This window comes from Ambystoma mexicanum, chromosome 2p (assembly GCF_040938575.1).
Source record: "Ambystoma mexicanum isolate Mex_15411 chromosome 2p, UKY_AmexF1_1, whole genome shotgun sequence".
In the NCBI taxonomy this organism is placed as follows: domain Eukaryota; kingdom Metazoa; phylum Chordata; class Amphibia; order Caudata; family Ambystomatidae; genus Ambystoma; species Ambystoma mexicanum.
The window spans coordinates 1,437,292,042-1,437,310,740 of NC_090923.1; the positions used below are offsets into that span (position 1 = coordinate 1,437,292,042).

Genomic DNA, 18,699 nt, shown 5'->3' on the forward strand with positions numbered 1-18,699 from the left:
TTTGGGGGTTGTATCCTCAGAGGGAGTCACCTTTGGGTCATGAGGGTGTGGACTTGTGCCTCAGAGGAATTATTTTTTCAGTAATGGGATCTGTTGCCTCTCATGCCATCTAGAGTTGCACATTATTTTTAAGTATATTATGAGTGTGGGTGAGTTAGCCCAAAGACAGAGTCCCTCTTAGTTAAGTAGCTTAACCCTAAAATAGAATTTTATGTACCTTTCTGTGGAATAATTCACTTTTTGGGGTTATTACTCCGTAACTTTGTGGGTCCCTCAATTACTTTTTTGCTGACTTCTATGGTTTTCAACTTTATTTGTGACAAGGGACTAGAAGTCCTGTCACTGCAACCCTTTTCTGATGTGCTGCCCCAATTAACACATATGGATACTGCTAAAATGAATTTCTAGAATATTGCCTGGAGAACATATTTTTGCAGGTCGTCTTATATAAACAGCGAGCTCCGAGCTGTTAGCCAAAACCCAATCAAGGTAAGTGAATGAGCAGTCAAGGCATAGTCTCAGGAGAGTGTGCGTGGGGCCTGGCGCCCAAAATGAGTGCACATAGTATGGCTCACAATAATTCAATTTAGACAGTCAGTTATAAAAAATAGTAATGTATTTTAGGCCTTATGAACACACAGGAAAATGAATCTAACGGGTAGTATTATCACGCAATACTCTATAATACAAATTTCGGAGGCTTGTGGATCTGCTTAGAATCACATGCTTTGCATAGGCTGACATCTAGTGGTAGGCGTGTAGTGTTTCCGAAGTTTGAAGAGGGACGTTGACTGGGCGTCTTTGTAATATTGGTCCTAGTGTGTGGTCTACTGTACCCATGATCCCTCACGCATCGAGGTCCCTCAGATTATTTTTTTCCACCATTGTGGTCAGACATGTTTTGCGGAGGCTGCAGCAAAGCTTCCTTCTGAGTTATTTACTTTTATAATTTTATTTCGATGGTCGCCGTTCAATGGACATCGACTGCCTAATCAGACGGGCGATCTGGTAAGAGGCTTCGGCCAACATAAGGCTTCGGCCTAGCAGTAGGGAGAGTGAGGGGGACTGATTTCATTATCTATCAGTGAATGCATAACTCTACTACTTGGATATACTTCATTTGTATAGCTGCCTATGAGTGAACTCCCTTGAAATTCTGTCCCAGCTGCAACAGAAAATATTTGTGGAGGGACACTCATCGAGTGTGTAATCACTGCCTTCCCTGAGACCACCCAGAGGGCCGTAGTGCGTCCTGCAAGTTTAGGCCCAAAACCCTAAAGGAACAACACACCACACTGTGGGCGGTCCATGCAATGATGGCCGAATCAGAAACAACTGCTGGTGTCTTTAAGTCTGATCCGGAAGGCCAAGACAGCAGTGACTCTGTGTCGGAGGCTGAAGACATTTCAAGGGAACCTTCCGGCTCTGACGCGTCAGTCCCCAATCCCGAAAGGCAGTTGTAGCACGCTGTTATGGGGAAAGCCTCTGGCAACGGAGATGCATACACACGCACACAACCCCTAGCTGCTCTTAGGCAGAGCCGTCGAAAGAAAGTTGCACGCAGGCTCAAGGCACTTCATAGCCAACCGACCATGTGCTGAAATAGCCTGCTGCACTTCAGCAAACCGTGTTTAGCGCAACGCAATAAAGAAAAACAGGCAGCAATAGGCCTGCGTAGAAGTCCCTCAACTGATGTTTTACAAGTGTCAAAAAACATGTCCCAAAAACATAAAGGTAACGATAGTGGAAATAAACACCATAAACAGTCACATACACACATTTCTCACACTCCCTCTGCCCCTGACTAAATTCTGCAGTATGAGGATGCTCATTCCCCTTTATCTCAGCCTCTTCAGAAAAAGAGGCCTAGAGAAGACCCTGAGGCTATTGTGTTCACCCTACCCGAAACACCTAGAACAGGCACATGGTCAAAGTAACGTTTAGAAGAAACAATGGACAAAGTTTCATCTTTTGTTGACTTCATGAACAAATACCACATTAGACAAAAGACAATAGATTTAGGAATGGGACAACCCTTGGAAACAGGCCAACCCTTAGCAAAATCACTAAGGCCCCCACGCATCACCCACACATACTGTCCTAGACCTCTCCCATGACTCATTCCAAGGAGACGATCAGGCAGATCAAGGTGTGTGGTATGTCGACGAGGATGATCCTAATGATGACCCTGACGTATCAATATGACCCTGATGTGACCATTGACACTTGTAAGGGGTCGGTAATGTGAGACTCACAACTGTGTTTAGTTTCTCAGGATTTGGCATTTTATTATACACAAAATTATAAATAAACCCTAACTAAACCTACTCTACCAGGGGATTCCCTACCTATTCTAAGATCTAGGGGAAAACCTCCTAGCATTCACAAAACAAACCCTCACACTAAAAAACATAAACATTCAAAGCAAAATGAAAACAACAAAAATAAAAGGTTACCTAACACCCAGTGTCTTGGATGACCTCTAGTGGTCCTGGGCAGATTCTGCTCCAGCAGGAATTTCCCAAAGTCAATTTCCTCCAAGGAACAACAAGTCTTAACCAAAGTCTTGAAAAGTTCCAAAGAAACAAAGGTTCTCCAGCATGGGGTCTGGCATGGATTCACATGCTGATGAATATTCCCTGTCGTCACTCCGGGAATCCTCAGTAAAAGAAAAAAGTTTCACTTTCACTTACAAACTGTATTTCTCCTCTAAAGCAATCACTATACTCTGGGTCATACTGCCCCCAACCAAAGACTGCCCTCTCCGTAAGCCCCTCCTCTGGCAGCCATCTTCAGATTTTTACCGCACGTTCAAGTGTTGGGAGTCCTCGAGTTTTGCTCAGTGAGCTATTCTACTGTTTTCGCTGGAAAAAAGTCATATTTTAGTCAAAAAGAGCCTCTTCTCTCCATCTGCTGACAAGCAGGGATGCGTTGTCTGTGAATTTCTAGCGCCCCTTAAGGGCAAGGATCGTTGAGTTTTCATTGAAGTTTCCAGAATGCCATCGGGCCTACTGCGCACTGCCGACCATGACGGAGAAGAAGGAAAGAAGTTCCCTTTTCAAGATCTGTACAAGATGCGGACTACGGAACGTGTTTGTGGAGGACAAACGCCTTCAATGCCTCTACTGCCTTCACCCAAATCACAAAGAAGGAGATTGCGAGATCTGCCTCGGCTTCTCCAAGAGCACGATGAAGGATCGCCACAGTAGACTGGCGACGTGGCTGAGCGCCAAGGCCTCTGCCCAGTGCCCCAAGGAGGGTCATGCCTCACCCAGGACCGGCCGGTCTGAAGAGTGGGCTTCGAAGTCCTTTGAGAGTGCTCCATCCGTGGGGGCCCAAGACTAGGCCAAACACTGCGAGTACGTTTCCGTCAGGGTCGCCACGCAAGTGGGTCCCTCGATGGGAAGGGCACAATCAATGTCACCATCTGCCTCCATCGCCAGCCATCGATCGAGCTCCTCCTCAAAGAGCAAGTCGCCCAACCCGGCTAAGCTGCGGGAGAAACCCAAGAAGCCTAGGGTGGAGGAAAAGACGGCTGACCTGCCCAAGAAGGCCCAGGTGGCGCAGGAGAGATCTTTGTCGACGATTTAGCTGGTGGCGGCCACACTCTTGAAAGCCAAAGGGACTGACTAAGGTCCAGTCTTGAATCTTCCTGCAGGAATGATGTTGGCCCACCAGACCCCCTACGTCTGCCTGCCTAACAGTCTCTCAGCAGATAAAACTACCAGGCTGGCAAACCCAAGGGGAAAGGGGAATGGAGAACATAACAAAAGACAGATCTTCACTGCATTCACTGATATTCTCTGGAACTGGATTTACGCCTCAGTGTCTGTGAAATCTAAGAAACAAATATATAAATAAATACGTATTACTATCATGCTACTCTGATTCATTTAACTAATTACTACCACCTTCCTTATAATACCTGTAGTCTATGCTATGATGCTGATAGACTTAATTTATTCATAGTTGAAAAGAGAGTTCTGTGAATATGTATTCTTTTAAACCAATCTCTTCTCAAAAGTTGTTTTCTTTCATTTTATTCTGGTCTGCAAGAAGATATATGCTGACTTTTCTCTTTTCTTCTCTTCTGCTGTTAATATTCTTTTCTTTCAGTAAATAAGTTCTCACTTTTTGCTGTTTGAAGTTTTTAAAGATAAATATGGTTCTTGTTTAGGAAAGTCTTTAAAAGTCTTTTTCTCCCAAAAAAAACTGAAAACCAAATTGCATATTAATTCTTAATTCTTCCTCCTAAAAATGTAATTATTTAAAAACTGTATTACTGCAAGAAATCCGTTGCTAGATTGTTTCCGCACAACCCGCGCAACCATCCGACATGTTAAAGTCACAGCTGATCGGCTCCGACGCAATGAGTACCGCGATAGAACACTTCCTGGAACATACGTCACGACGCTCGTGCACGCACACGCAACAAATCCAGTAAACGGTTACTTCCTGGAAGAACGTCACAACGCTCGGGTACGAAACAACGTGCAAGGTTCTTTACTTTAACCTCCTTCAATGTGAGTAATGAGATTGGCGACGAAAAATAACGCTCGCGCATGCAACAGCGAACGTTATATATATTTAAGAAAAAAGAAAAACAAATGCTCGATGCTTAAGTATGTTAACGCGCGCCTTGTTAGGGAGTTAACACGCGCAAACTATATACACAGTTCCAAAAAATGACGCGCAACATTAAATGTTCAAGATGTCACACATGGAAACTTTTAAAAATATACTGAATGTCATCTAACTTTAACAATATTAATAACTAGATTTCACTCCGCTTCTTAAACTTTAAAAAAATACGAATAAAATAGTCCTTGACTTTAAATACTCCAAAGATTGAAGAATTTAGCTTGCCTAATCTGTAAATACTTCACAGCATCTGGAATACTCTTGGCTTCAGCTTCAATTCATTAGAGGAACGTAGATTTCTATAATTCTATAATTAGGAACTAGGAATTAAGAATACTTTATAAATATTTCACTGAGCTAAGATCACTGCGACCTGCCACTAAGGCAACTAAAATGAAAGGCAGTTTAGAACTTTGATTAACATTCCAAACTACCTCATAATCTAATCCCTCCAATCACTGCTGCAGGAAGGACACTCCATCTTGCTTTGGGGAAACAAGTGATTCCTGTAAATTGCATTAAGGAATATTTCTGTACAATTTCTTTATTCTAACCAAACATAACCCAAACATCACTCTGTTAATGTCAATCTACATTTACTTTGTTCTATAATTGAATGATGAATTATTAATTTAGTGTTCCTTTAAAATGAGTGTCAATGAAGCCTTTGAAGTGCCTTTTAAGGTTGTGTACCTTTGAAACTCTAGAAATATACCATGGAATCCTGACAGTACCCCCTCCGTAATGCCCTGTCCCAGGGCCAACTTTCTCAGGATGCAGACGATGAAATCTTCTAACCAACCTAGGAGCATGTACATTTACTACCTTTTCCCATATAATCTTTCTTCTGGTCCATAACCTTTCCAATCCACTAACTATTGAAGTTGACCCCGAACTATTCTAGAATCCAATATAGCCTGAACCTCATATTCATTTTCATCTTCAGAAAACACAGGACCAGGAGCATCACTAATTCTTGTGTCTTTTCTAAATATCTTCAATATATTTACATGAAATGTTGGATGTATTTTAAGCCCTGGCGGTAACTTCAACTTTACGGAAACCAGAGAATAAACATGTTCCACTTCAAAAGGTCCAATCACTGCTGCAGGAAGGACACTCCATCTTGCTTTGGGGAAACAAATGATTCCTGTAAGTTGCATTTAGGAATATTTCTGTACAATTTCTTTATTCTAACCAAACATAACCCAAACATCACTCTGTTAATTTCAATCTACATTTACTGTGTTCTATAATTGAATTATGAATTATTCATTTAGTGTTCCTTTAAAATGAGTGTCAATGAAGCCTTTGAAGTGCACCTTGGAATTCTAACAGTGTGCCTTTTAAGGTTGTGTACCTTTGAAACTCTAGAAATATACCATGGAGTCCTGACACTGACACTGTGAAGGTAGCCCCTACTGCGCCCAGGGTGTCCCTGCCCCTGTGGCGGGAGGCCTCAGCCGGGGCAGTGGCAAAGTCTGCTGGCACACCAGAGAAGAGGATGCCGGCTCAGACCCCTCAGGGTGCGAAAGGGGTTTGGGGGGCGATGAAGTCCCAGGCCAGCCGCAAGCCGTACCCCAAGACATAGATGTTTAATCCTCGGAAGACGAGGACAGGGAGTCCCTGCACACGGTCCACAAGGGCGTGGAGGACGGCGGCGGCAACGCTGAAGCCGGCGCAGGGCCTAGTGTACACACCACACCTGCTCAGCCGAGAGATGTATCCCTGGACATCCTTTCAACCCTACACACGCTGGTGTCAGAAATCCAGAAGTGGATGCCTCCGGCTCCGGATAGCTTCTGGGTAAAAAGAGGGAAGCGCCATCCGACGCCCCTGCATTAACCTCAACACCTGCGCCAGGTGCCTTCCCCCCAGTTAGATCCTGACACGGGGACGGACACGGCTACAGCGACTACGGACAACGATGATGACGACATCGGCGGGCGGATCGCCGCAACCGAGGGCGTCCCCACCGGATAAGGTGGGGTCGTTTCATGCCATGGTCGCCAATGCTTCTGAGCTTTTTTCAGCTGGCGAACGAAGAGACCAAGAAGGAGGGCTTCTTATACCAGAGGCGCGAGCCAAGAGGAAGACCATCATGGCAGTGGCCCTCCTGTACGAAGTGTGGGAGGAAGGCCTAGCCCTCCTTGAGAATCCTTGCTCAGCCCCGGCCAAGCGGGATAGGCTGGAGAAAAAGTACTGGGTGCCGGAGTCCGTGCCTGAGTGCATACGGTCGCAACAGTCGGTGGACTCTGTGTCAGCGGCTGCAAGGAAGAGGTGGTCCATCCCCTCATCGCCGTCCTCAGTCCCTCCGTACTGCGAGGGGGAAGAAGTTGGACAATGTGTGGAGGAAGGTAATTTACTCCGGCGTCGACCATTAAGGCAGCCAACGCATTGGCGATCCTGGCCAGGTACGACCGGGAACTGGGGTGCAAGATGGCCCCGATTCTGGAGTTCCTCGCACTCCTCCAGGAAGGTGTAGTATCAGAGTGGCCCTGGACATCGCCGACACAGGTTTCGGGCAGATGGGGAACAGTGTCTGCCTCTGTCATCGAGGCTGGCTGAAGTCCACCAATTTCCACCCGGAGGTCCAGACGAGGGTGCTGGACATGCCCTTCGATGGGGATAACCTGTTCGGGAAGGCCGTCGATAAGTCCTTGCAAGATGGATACGGCTCGTGCCCTGGGTGTACTCTCCAACAGCACTGCTCTTCCTTTCACGCCTCTGGCGGAAAGTTGGGCAGATCGATGAAAGGTTTGGATGGAGACTCCTCGTAGTACTGTCAGCCCTTCCGGTCCACAACCCAGGAGGCCTACAGAGGCCTTTCAAAGGCTTTCGGTGGAGGTGGTTAGCGCTGACGCTGTCCCCTAGGCGGAACGCAGGCACCGAAGCAGGACTGAACCGGCCAGGACGTTGGCCCCCACCCATGCACCCCAGTGGGAGGCCGGCTGACTGTATTAGTCAGCGAGTGGGAAAAGAACTCCACCGACAGATGGTTGCTGGACGCTCTCGCCCACGGACATACCCTGGAGTTTCAGCAAAATTGTCTGCGGATGCCTCCTGTGAACCAGCACGAGCAGCACATCCCTCAGCTCCTACAGGAGGTACGGGCCATGCTAAAAGAAAAGGGGTGACGGAGCTAGTTCCAAGACGACTCTGGGTCTCCAGAGTCTATTTCTGATACTTCTCAAAAAGAGGACCGGGGGCTGGAGGCCCATTCTAGACCTGCAGCATCTAAACAAGTACCCCAAGTCCCAAAAATTCAGGATGGTCACGTTGCAGCACCTGCTCAGCCAACTGGAAGGAGGAGATCTCTTGACGTTGCTATACCTGTAGGCCGCCTTCATCACGTCCCCAGTCACAAGAAGCACTAAAGTTCCTTCGCTTTTTAGTGCAGGGACGGCACTACCAGTTCAAGGCCCTCCCCTTCGGCCTGAAGTCAGCCCCCAGGATGTTCACGAAGTGCCTGCCACCAGTGGCGGCCCATCATCGTCTACGAGGGATACATGTGTGCCCATACCTCGACGACTGGCTCATCCGGGCTAAGTCAAGAGAGGTAGCTGTCGAACACACGGAGACGACCATCCAGCTGCTGATGGATCTGGGGTTCTCCATCAAACGCATACATTCTCACTCATAGAGCTGTGTATCACCTGGGGGCTGGCCATCCTCCAGGACAGCCAGCAGCCCAGTTAGAACTGGTTTCAGCCAGGCATACTTACAGACAAAGGACAGTGATATTTCAGGCTCCTCCCTCACTTCCTGCCTTCCCAGACACACTGGAGCCTGGGCAGGCTTCAGGGCTGAAGCCGGCCAAAGCCAAAACTCACAAAGCATTCAACCTTAATCTAAACAATAGAGGAAAAGCCCAGAAGGAACTGACATGGCGAAAAAAGACGACTGGGGCCATTTTGAGAAAATGTCACCCATGGCTGCTGTACTGCAGCTGAGAAATCAGCCTGCTAGTAACCTGCACAAAAGGTAGTAAAAAGTAACCACTGCCACCAGCCATTTAAGTTAGTCAGTGTAACATAAAGTTACATGAGGAGTGGGAGGAGTTACGATATAACCCACCCAGCACCCCACATAAGGTGGTGTGTGCTGAACCCACTGAGATAAGGTATCCTACTATTGTTGGGAGTTGTTGTTTTCACAAGAAAATCTATTTAAATATAAAGAGAAGTCCAAGGGACTTTTCAGTGACACTGCACGTAGGGTGCTGGTTGTCACAAAGCAAGAAAGCTGTTGCTTGTATTAACCCTATGGAGTTTACCAAACTCCATAAAACAGTAAAAATAAAATTCCCAGTCAGAGATACAGAATGGGTGAATGGGAAAAAGTCCCACTCACTCAGTAGATTAAAATCAAAAAAGTCCAGAATCCAGCAAAAGTGCGGGGTCTCTAAGGTTAAAGGGAATTGGCACTGACACTGAAAACTCTCCCTAACAATTAGTTTCAAATGTTTTTCAACAATTGACCAAAGGAATGGTAAGTGTTCTCGTTCCTTCAAGACCCAAGGCTAGCCAAGGGCAGAATATCAGATCCAAGTTTGGCAACCAAAGGTGAGTGGAATGAGATCAGAGACATTGGGGACTTGTTTCCAATTTTATCCTATGGAGGACGGGGAGGGACGGGCACACTGATGCTTACTTACCCCCCCTCCCCCGCAACCCCAGTGTCCCACTCAGACTCTGATTTTCCCTGATGTATTTGTGGATCTGGTCAGTTCATCGGGCAGTTCAGGGATACCTCCTAAGGCTCGGAAGGGCTGGCTCTTCGAAGGCGTCGAGACTAGTTGGTCCTACCAGTCTACGAGCTGAGGCACCGCTAACGGTCTTTAGAGATGAGGCAGAGGAGCAGGGCTTCACCGGGCCCCACACGGGAAGGGATGCTGGGCCACTTTAGGAGTAGCCTTCAAATTTCAGCAGGCTACTCTTCTTCGGGGGATTCTTGGCTCCAACGAAGATCTGACTAATGGCTGCAGAGGTCCTCTTCTTATCCATCTACTGGTTTCACATCTGCCCCAGAAGCAGACTTTCTGGCCCCAAGGATGTGGACTGGAAGTAGAGTCCCTAGCCCCTTCCTGGGCTGCATGGACATAAAGGCTCACTAGCCTGTGAAAGCTGCAGCCTCCTGAGCAAGCGCATAGCCTTATTTCCCGACCTGAGAAGGCAGGAAGAAGGCCAAACTACAACATGGATAAAGAACAAGCTAAAGTCTTGTGGCACAGCCATTTTAGAGCGTTTAGTAGCCATACGTGGTAAACGCGAATGTGCACACCAAAAATAATGGAAAAACCTTAACAATGTGGCTGCTGCCACTAGCTTGTCTGGGTACATATATAAGTAACCAAAAAAACTCTGTGATACAAAAGTACCCCCATTGCTCTGCATTGTAAGATGCTATATGCAATGTTAAAAATACAAGAATTCAAAAGGAAACAAAGTTCCCCACTAATGATTAGTCTGAAGGACAGATACGTTTCCTCATAACATGTGAGCAAAAGGCAAGGGAAGTGAAGCTGAAGGCTTTACTTCCCTTCAAAAAAGTCAGGAAAGGATAAAAACAGAGCAAAAAGAATGGGGTTCCATAAGAAATTGTGGAGGGGAAGTTGTAAAAAGAAAATCATTCCCAACAGATACCAGGTCAGGTGTTTTTTAGGCACCCTGTTTTGTTTCTATGTTGTGTAGAAGGCTGGTGGCAGCTGTCATTTAGTTTTGGCTATAGCAGGTTTTAGCCATTTCTACTGCACTAGTAGCCCAAATGCAGCTATGTAGTAGCCCTTCGGGTACTTGTGTTTTTTTTTTTAAAGCCCTTCTCACTGTCATTTTCCTTTGAGGCCTGCCTTTTGTGTGGACCACATGGCATGGCTACAGTTGCAGTCTTGCCAAAACTGCACTTTTATGTTTAGAACAGTACGAACATCCCGATCTACATTTTGGGTGTTTGGTCATTTTTATGGTCAGCCTAATTTGCTGGCTGAACAAACATTGTGTGCTGCCTCGATTGCGATTGTATAGCTGCTTTGATCATCCTCTGAGTGAATGTGTTACTTATAGGAGACCCTATCAATTTCTCAGATCTGTTCCTGGTGTGGCCCTTATGTTGGTGCTGCTGGGTCCTTTGTCTTTTGCACCCTGCTTCTCCTTCCTGGTTGAAAAACTTGCTGGACATTTTCCCTTTACTTCATGCAGCCTTCCTTGCAGGTTGGACTGGCTGTCCTTGCTGGATTATTTTTCACCTGCAGTTTTGTGCCCCTGGCAATCTCCTGGTACAAGTGCCTATAGGAAGGTGTTCCTGGCCTGGAAATCTGAGTACATTACTGCTGGCCCTCCTTGACCCAGCCTATAGCTGTTGCCTCAATCTTGGGACCATTTTCTTGCTGACTGGCTAAATGTTCCTGCTCGCCTGGGCTGACCTGTGACTCTTGTTGGTTCCTGCAGAGTCCTCTCCTTGCTGCCATTAATGCTGCCACGTTATCCGCATTGTGTGGGTAGTCTCTTCATTTTTCGTAGTCCTCGGGCTTAAATTATCTTTGCTGGGTCATGCATTTGAGTTACATCAACCAGAGCCCACAACCACTGCTAGCCAGACCTAAACCTTACACCCAAACTAACCTGTGCACCTGTCGTTTCTGTGCCAAATCTGATGGGGCCAGTACAGTAAAAATGTAAGTCCAGTTCCCAAATGAGAGTATTTTATAAGCGAGTAAATATGTTTAACTGAAAAACTGAAATGTTTTTGTAATAATTATTTCTTTGCACCTAGATATTAATGCACATTAAAAAACCGGTTTACTTCTTCTGACCAGGTAGTTGTAATACTAATTTCTTCCTGTAACACAACATGCACAATGTGTCCAAACATATCCATGGGGCTGTGAGGGTGGAAGCCGTGGTAAAAGATTCTACATGTATTTTTTTTGTTGGGAGTATTGTTACTCCCTGTTTTTAATTTTGGGGAGTATTTGCCTATTTATAGGGAGTAAAAGTGGCCGGTATACCCCTTATCTGTAGGGCTGCCAGGGGCAGTGGAGTTTGAAATCCCATTCTACTACCGTTGATCTCCATTGACTAGAGTGGCCCTTCATCTCCCTATGTATCCAGCTCGTCCTGGCCTGCTGTTTATTTTAACCTTGGGCTATGACTCTTCTTTCGGGTCCCCTAGCGCCGCCTGTTGAATAAAACGACAATGCACCTAACTTTTCCCCATGTCCACAGCACGTCTACTGCGTTTGTCCTGTTGATTAATTTCGGAGAAACTCTTTGAAACTTTACAATTTTCTGGGTGGTGTCCTTTTTAGGCAAAGTTTGTATGCAGTACCCTCTGGGAACACTACACAAAACTATGACTACAGGTGTAAGCAAACCAACCTTTGTACTACACAGTTTTGGTAGCGTGTTGAGCAGCCAGGCTTATCTCAAGGGGGGAATGTGAGCAGTAATAATGTTACACAGAGGTCTACAATCACAGGTGTTCAAATAAACTCTTACACTCAAGTTTTCTTTGATAAATACTTATTAATATATGTATCTGTCTGTTATAAAACATTAATTAGAAGGAGGCAATAATATAATAACACACAAATATACTTCAATACAATTTCAGAATACGTTTCAAGAGGAGTAAAAGGCAAAGGTTATGAGAACATGAAAGGTTACAATTATTCTTAGACAGTGCAGATACTTTGAGTTCACCAGAAGAGTCAATTCAATTCAATAGGCTAGGCCAAAGTCAAAGGGCTAAAGTCTTGGATAGGATAAAGCAGTTCTAGTAGTTAAACGGAAAAGTCTCTGCACAAGTTCTTGGAAGTAGTTTGTAAAAAGGAGAATCATATGTTGGGTCACAAGCTGATTAGGCCTGCGAGTTGCAAACGTTTCAAGCACTTTCACTGTGAGAGGTAAGTTCTCTGTCTTGTTTTATAGTACCTTACAATGAAGAAAAAGAAGCAGCTGATGACTTCTGTTCGTGGCAGTTCCTGCAGATCTCGCTGGTCGTGGTGGGGACAAGAGGGAGGACGTCGGGGGACTCCTGCACTGGGATTGGTCAAAAGTTTGCAACTGGCAAACTTCAATTTCAGTGGCTGTTTCGCGTTTCAGCTACCGCACTGGTAACAACGCTGGTCCTGGCTGTCAAGGTGGGCTGTCCTTGCTTCTGGGGTCCCAAACTCAACTGAGGGGGGGGGGGGGGGTCAGGCTCGGTCGGTCCGACGTCGTGGGAGTCCGGAGGATCTTCCAAACATTTTCGGGCCGCTTACAAGTAACCCACACAATCTGGTGTCCCTCTCCCTGGCTCTACGGTTTCCTGCAGCACTCTGAGGAGATGCAAACCAGCTTTGCGATAGGTGTCCAGGTGGCTTACTTGGGAGTTGATTGGTCCTACCAACTGAAAGGGAGAAGTCGTCCTTGCAGGGCTTCTCTGTCGATGTGAACTTGGCGATACGGACCTGCAGCAGGGCTTCACCGGGCAAACCAACAGTCCCAGAGTTGCAGCAGCCGTCCTCTTCAAGCTCTTGTTCGGTTCCTTCGTTACAGTGGTAAACTCTCCCTTCCAAGCCAAGAGACTCGCCTTTTATTCAGTTCTCTCCCATTCATTCCAGCCTAGCTGCCACTCACCCAGCAGAGTGGCTGTCCTTGCTGGACAGTCAACCAGCCAATCATCACAGAGTGCATTTGGGTCTCCTAGGAGACTAAGCACAGGGAGTTTCGGGCACCTCCCACACTTCCTGCCTACCCCAGACACTCTGGAGCCAGAGGCGGTCTTCACTCCTGAAGCCTGCCAAAGGCGAATGAACAAAGAGACCAAACCTGGTTTGGCACGCAGAGAAAAACTCTAGAAGGACCTTTCCACAAAGACATGGCAAAAAAAGAAGACCGGAAACCATTTTAGCAACGATGGCTGGGCGCCATCTTAAAAAACATGGCTCCTGCGATTTTAATGTTACCGGAGCTACGAATCGTTCGTGGTCGAGAAAAATCATGGTAGTTCATTGTAAAACCACTGCCACCAGCCATTCTGAGAGGAAAGGGTAACATTTGACTTTTATGAGTATCTAGACACAGGGGATACTAAGTAACCCCTCCAGCACTCTATTGTAAGATAGGGTGTGCTGGGTCTAGGAATTTAATCGACTAGTAAAGTCAATTTCACTTTACTTCCTCTGGGAAACAGTAGTTTATCCCAGAGAAGGTATGTAAACCTTGGGAAAGCCTGAAAGGCTTCCCTGTGTCACTGCACTGAGGGTGCTGTGTGACACAAATGAAAAAGATGATGCCTATGGAGTTGGTTAGACTCCATAACCAAAGAAAACACAGAGGTAAAACACATCAAAATACATGAGTGGGTAAAAGGGTTGCACACTCTCCAGGTAAAAAAAATCAAGTCCTCAAAATCCAGCAAAGTTGCTGGGGGTCAAATGTTTGAGACTTCTCCCTAACAGTCCTTTAAAGGTACTTGCCAGGACTTGGGAATTTTTGGGCTCCGGAGTTTCATGTAACAAAATGCATGATTTTTGCTTGCTACAGTGTTTTTGTATATATATGTTTATAATAAATAATTGCAGTTCACTCTTTTCCATAGGGTATCATGGTGTTGCTGTGACCAGTTGTGATTACATTGTTTCTACCTATTCAGTGTGGTGAATCAATACCTCTTCAGTCCCAGTACTGTGATCCTAATTTAATTTACTGTTTGTTGGTCCTTTGCACCCTTTTCTGATACTGTTTTAACAACACTTTTCCTCCCTTCTTCCTAGTAACCATAACAGCCTTATACTTCCCTATTGGGGTAGTTCACTGCTTTATGTTCTATGGAGTCATGTGAAATCTGTGTTAACCCGTTGCTGTACTGTTCTTATAAACTGGTTTCTTTTGGCATATGTTACTTATTTGATGGTGTCTTTTTATTGTAATGTAATAAAGTATGTATGCATTTTGACAGAATGAGGGATGTACTTCATGCATGTGCCTATGTCTATTTGTAGTTTGATACCGGCCCATCGCCCCCTTGTTAGGACTGATTTTCTATATTCTGGCCTGGTGGACAGATGTATTGAAGGCCAACCTGGTATAGTGACACAGGCAACTCTGGGAACTGTAGCCAAACTAGTTCAAGGTAGTTGGACAAGTGGTCTAGGCTAAGTCTCAAACGGTGGTAAGCTTGTAAAGGGTCCTTAATGAGTACACACATTGCAAAGTCAGGGATTACACTTCCACAATCAGTTATAAAAATACATATTTATTTATGTTCATATAACACTGAAAAGAATTACTAACAGGTAATATCACACAACACTAATAAAAGATAAATATATACAATCACTGGAGTAGGGCAAAATACATATAAAAACCCATGTAAAGGAAGAGGAGTATTAGGATAAGCACTACAGGTCCTCATATACAATACTACTTTCAGAAGTCCATGCCTAAAATGGATGGGGTCTTGTGCTCAAAAGTTCACCAAAGTTCCATACAGTTTTGTGTGGCTGGGGAAAATAAAGGTAGGGTGTCTGGGGTCTAATGAACAGTTCCAAGTGGTAGATGACAAGCTGTTCTAACTAACAAAAGTGTCCCCAACGTTCGGCGTGATTGCGCGAACGAGCATATGCAAAGGCAAACTATTATACAAGTTTTTAAAAGTAAACAAAAATGTTAAGAGGGAGTTACTGGTATTTGTAAGTATTGTTACAACTCAGCCCCCCCCATATCCCCTGCCCCCTCTAGCCACCCCTGGTACTTCGATTCTTCATTGGAATTGGCAGGTCTACTGAAGAGAGTCCGAGGTCGCTTTTCCCGCCGTCCGCTTCAGCCCTTGATGCCCAGGGACTGCATTTTCGAGTACTTCTCTGGTTGGTGACAAATACTGGTGCCAGGTCTTCCGGTTGGAGAATGCAGCAGAACTCGATGCAGGACCCCTCTCAGGACAGGACTGAACACAGGTAAGCGGTTTCAGACGACAGCCACCGATGCACGGCAATGCAAGAGGATTCACTTGCCATGGTCAGGCTTTGACTCCTATCTCCCCTTCATGCTAGGATCACGAATGTTCACAGAGGTGAGTCTTATAGCACAAAGCACAAGCAGAGGATTCCCCAAGTTCCAGGCCACAACTCGGAATTGTGACGTCTGCAGCATGGTAACCCCAACTCTGAGCTAGTCAGCCACTGGGTGGTCGATGAGCTGACGTCGAGAATGGATGTCCCCCCCAACTCCCCAATCCAAGGGTCGCAGCTCCTTCGCAGGACTTCTGGAGATCTTCAACAAGACAGGGCTCTTACCAGACAGCAACAGAAATTTTTTGTCAGGACGTCTTCCAACGGGTCTCCGTTCTCTCTCTTCTCTCCCCCCTGACCCCCCAATCGGGACCACTGGTGTTCAAATTCATGCATACCACTCAGACGCACTGAAACCAGTTTGTGGATTGGGATCAGACAGTCCCAACCCACTTCCTGGCAGCAAACACACATAGCCCTGCAGTAGCCCGCGAAAAGCCTCTGTTTTCCAAGGCATGGAAGTCCATATATGGATTTTCCTGGCCTCAGTCCAGGAATAAGAGTAAAAGACAAGATGGCCAAAGGACAAGCGAAAAACCTTTTGGCATTGCCATGTTTGACCAATAGCCACAGTTAGTAGACAAACGCGGTAAGGCTAAAACGAAATACACCAAAAATGTGCTAAAAGTAACTGCTGCCACCAACTTGTCCCTTAGGCACACATAGAGTAACCAAAAATCCTCTGAGTGTTAGTCTAGGGCAAAACAAAAAGTGTACCCCATTGTATTGCAGCAGGTAAGATAGCTCAGCGGGTTGAGCGCTCGCTGCTGCGATCTGAGCGTGATCTGCAGGTCGCAGGTTCGAATCCCGGCAAGACCAACTCAGCCTTTCATCCTTCCAAGGTCGATAAATGAGTACCAATTTCGGTTGGGTGATATTGTATGTAAATATGTGCTCTGTAAAGAGATTTGGATGAAGTCGCTATATAAATAACACATCATTATCATTGTTAGATGCATTGTACAATGATAAGAAGTTAGCAAAGTGATAAGTAATCAAAAGTGTCAACAAAGTAACAAGACAAAGGGAAATAATGTTTCCCAGTACTGACAGCCTGAAGGACATGTCAGTTTCCCCATGACAAATAAGCAAAAGCCAGTCACTGCACTGCAAAAAGAGCAGGTCAGAATCAAAAATTAAAGCAACAGGTTTTGGGGTCCATAGAAATGTAAGAAAGGGTGCTATAAAGAGAAATCTTTTCTAATACCCCCTCATAAGAGAAACATCTGACTGATTAAGTCATTCTACCAATTGTGAGAGTTGAGGCTAACCACTGTAAGGAACTCATGGTGGCAACAGTAAAGACGGACACAAGCGATCACAGTTCAAGGGTGTTTATTAAACAGTGAAGTGGGTGTGCGTTAAATGCCTAATCTAAACCTAAATCTAAGATGGGAGCAAGCTACGACCATCAAATAATATGGCAGTCCTAGTGGCGTCTTGTCAAATAAAAATGTCCTATACTAAAACAACTATTGCCAATCCTTACTGCTAAGTTACCAAATAGTGTGGGATAATGTTCACAAGAAAAGTGTTCACAAAATGATAGTCAGGATGGTATGGCTGGGGTCTCCCTTCCCCACGTTTGTTTGCACGGGACAAGGCGGGACACCAGAGCACATTCTCCAGCATGAGGATACAGTTACTTTCAGGAATATGAGGACCTTCGGTGGTCAGGTTTCATTTATACAAAGTCTATTACCTCCAAGGGCCTGATGTGTCAAAAATAACATAACCAGAAGTTCCTTTCCGTAATCATTTACCTTGGGCGATGACTCTTCACCCCTGGAACCACCCCTCAACCGGGCTCCAATCCTTCCAGAATGTTAGCCTCCTTCTATCGGGTGCACTACGGCCTTTCACTTCCAATATTTTCACCTGTAGTACTCTTGAGTCTCAATGTCTTTTTAAACAACATTTCACTGTGGACATCCCTCAGCCCTTGTTCATTCTTGTCAACACAATGTTCACAGGGTTATTGTGCTTCACCCCGCCTTGCAGCCATCCCTCGGCCGGGTTCACATTTGCCAGCTACACAGTTCACTTTGCTTTCTCACAAATGTGGGATTCACTTCCCTTAGGTTTCCTCTTGGTTTACGATAGCCTCCCTCCGTCAGCTTCATACCCATCAATTCACTGTAGACATCCATCAGTCGGGTTAATGCTTGTCATTCTGACACAGTTCACAATTCTTGCATCTCATCAGAAAAGCGGGGTTCCCTTCCCCTAGCTTTCTTTTGGCATCCCTCTGTCTGGTTCACACTTGCCACAGTTCAGTAGACCCCTTAGGTTCTTTTCTTACCCAAGTCCAGGTCTCAGGCCCCAGTCAGGCTTCATATACTTCTATTCACACAATGTTCTCAGGGGTCTTACTGATCACCCTAATTCGTAGGCATCCCTCAGCGTGTCAAAAAAGTGTCGAGTGCACAAGAGGTTTTACTCAACCCTTGTATGACCTCTTTGACCTCTTACGTCGGGCTCTTCCTAGGGCATCCTGGTATCTGTAGTTTTAACAAAAGGGCACCAACCAGAGTCTTTCGAATAAGCGCCCATGTGGCGCCGGACCACTCTGCAGCTGGTCCTTCCCTGGGCTTCAAAGTTCAGTAACACACAAGTTCTTTGTTCATAAGTTCTTTCAGTTCATATCATGTTGCCGTTTGCAACCTTCGCTCAACACAGCTCGGTTTATTATCGGTTCTCCCTCGGACTCATCGGCTGTGCTGAACTCCTTGGCGTTTCTTGTCTTTGGAGTCAAGGATGGAAAGACGGTAGCAACCACCTCTCTCCGCTTTGGTTATCAGTGTGGGAAGACCCCGTGCACCGTTGACATCTTTTACACCACACGCTAGCTGGAGTTCCCGGTCTTCTAATTCCTTTCACAGAAGCTTTGCGGGTCTGCGTCGAAAAGGACAAGGGCACTTCCCACCCTCGTCGTCCTTTCCGGTATCGCCGTCTTTCTCCTCCTCTCGAACCGCCGTCCTGGAACAGCTGCCTTTTCATGCGTT

The 18,699-nt window shown here is 45.9% G+C and overlaps 1 protein-coding gene across 1 annotated transcript in view; it reads left to right on the plus strand.

Moving 5' to 3' along the window:
- Window positions 1-18,699, plus strand: part of CDK5 (cyclin dependent kinase 5) — a 312,730-nt gene that overhangs the window by 232,410 nt on the left and 61,621 nt on the right. The gene's annotated exons all lie outside the window — the stretch shown is intronic.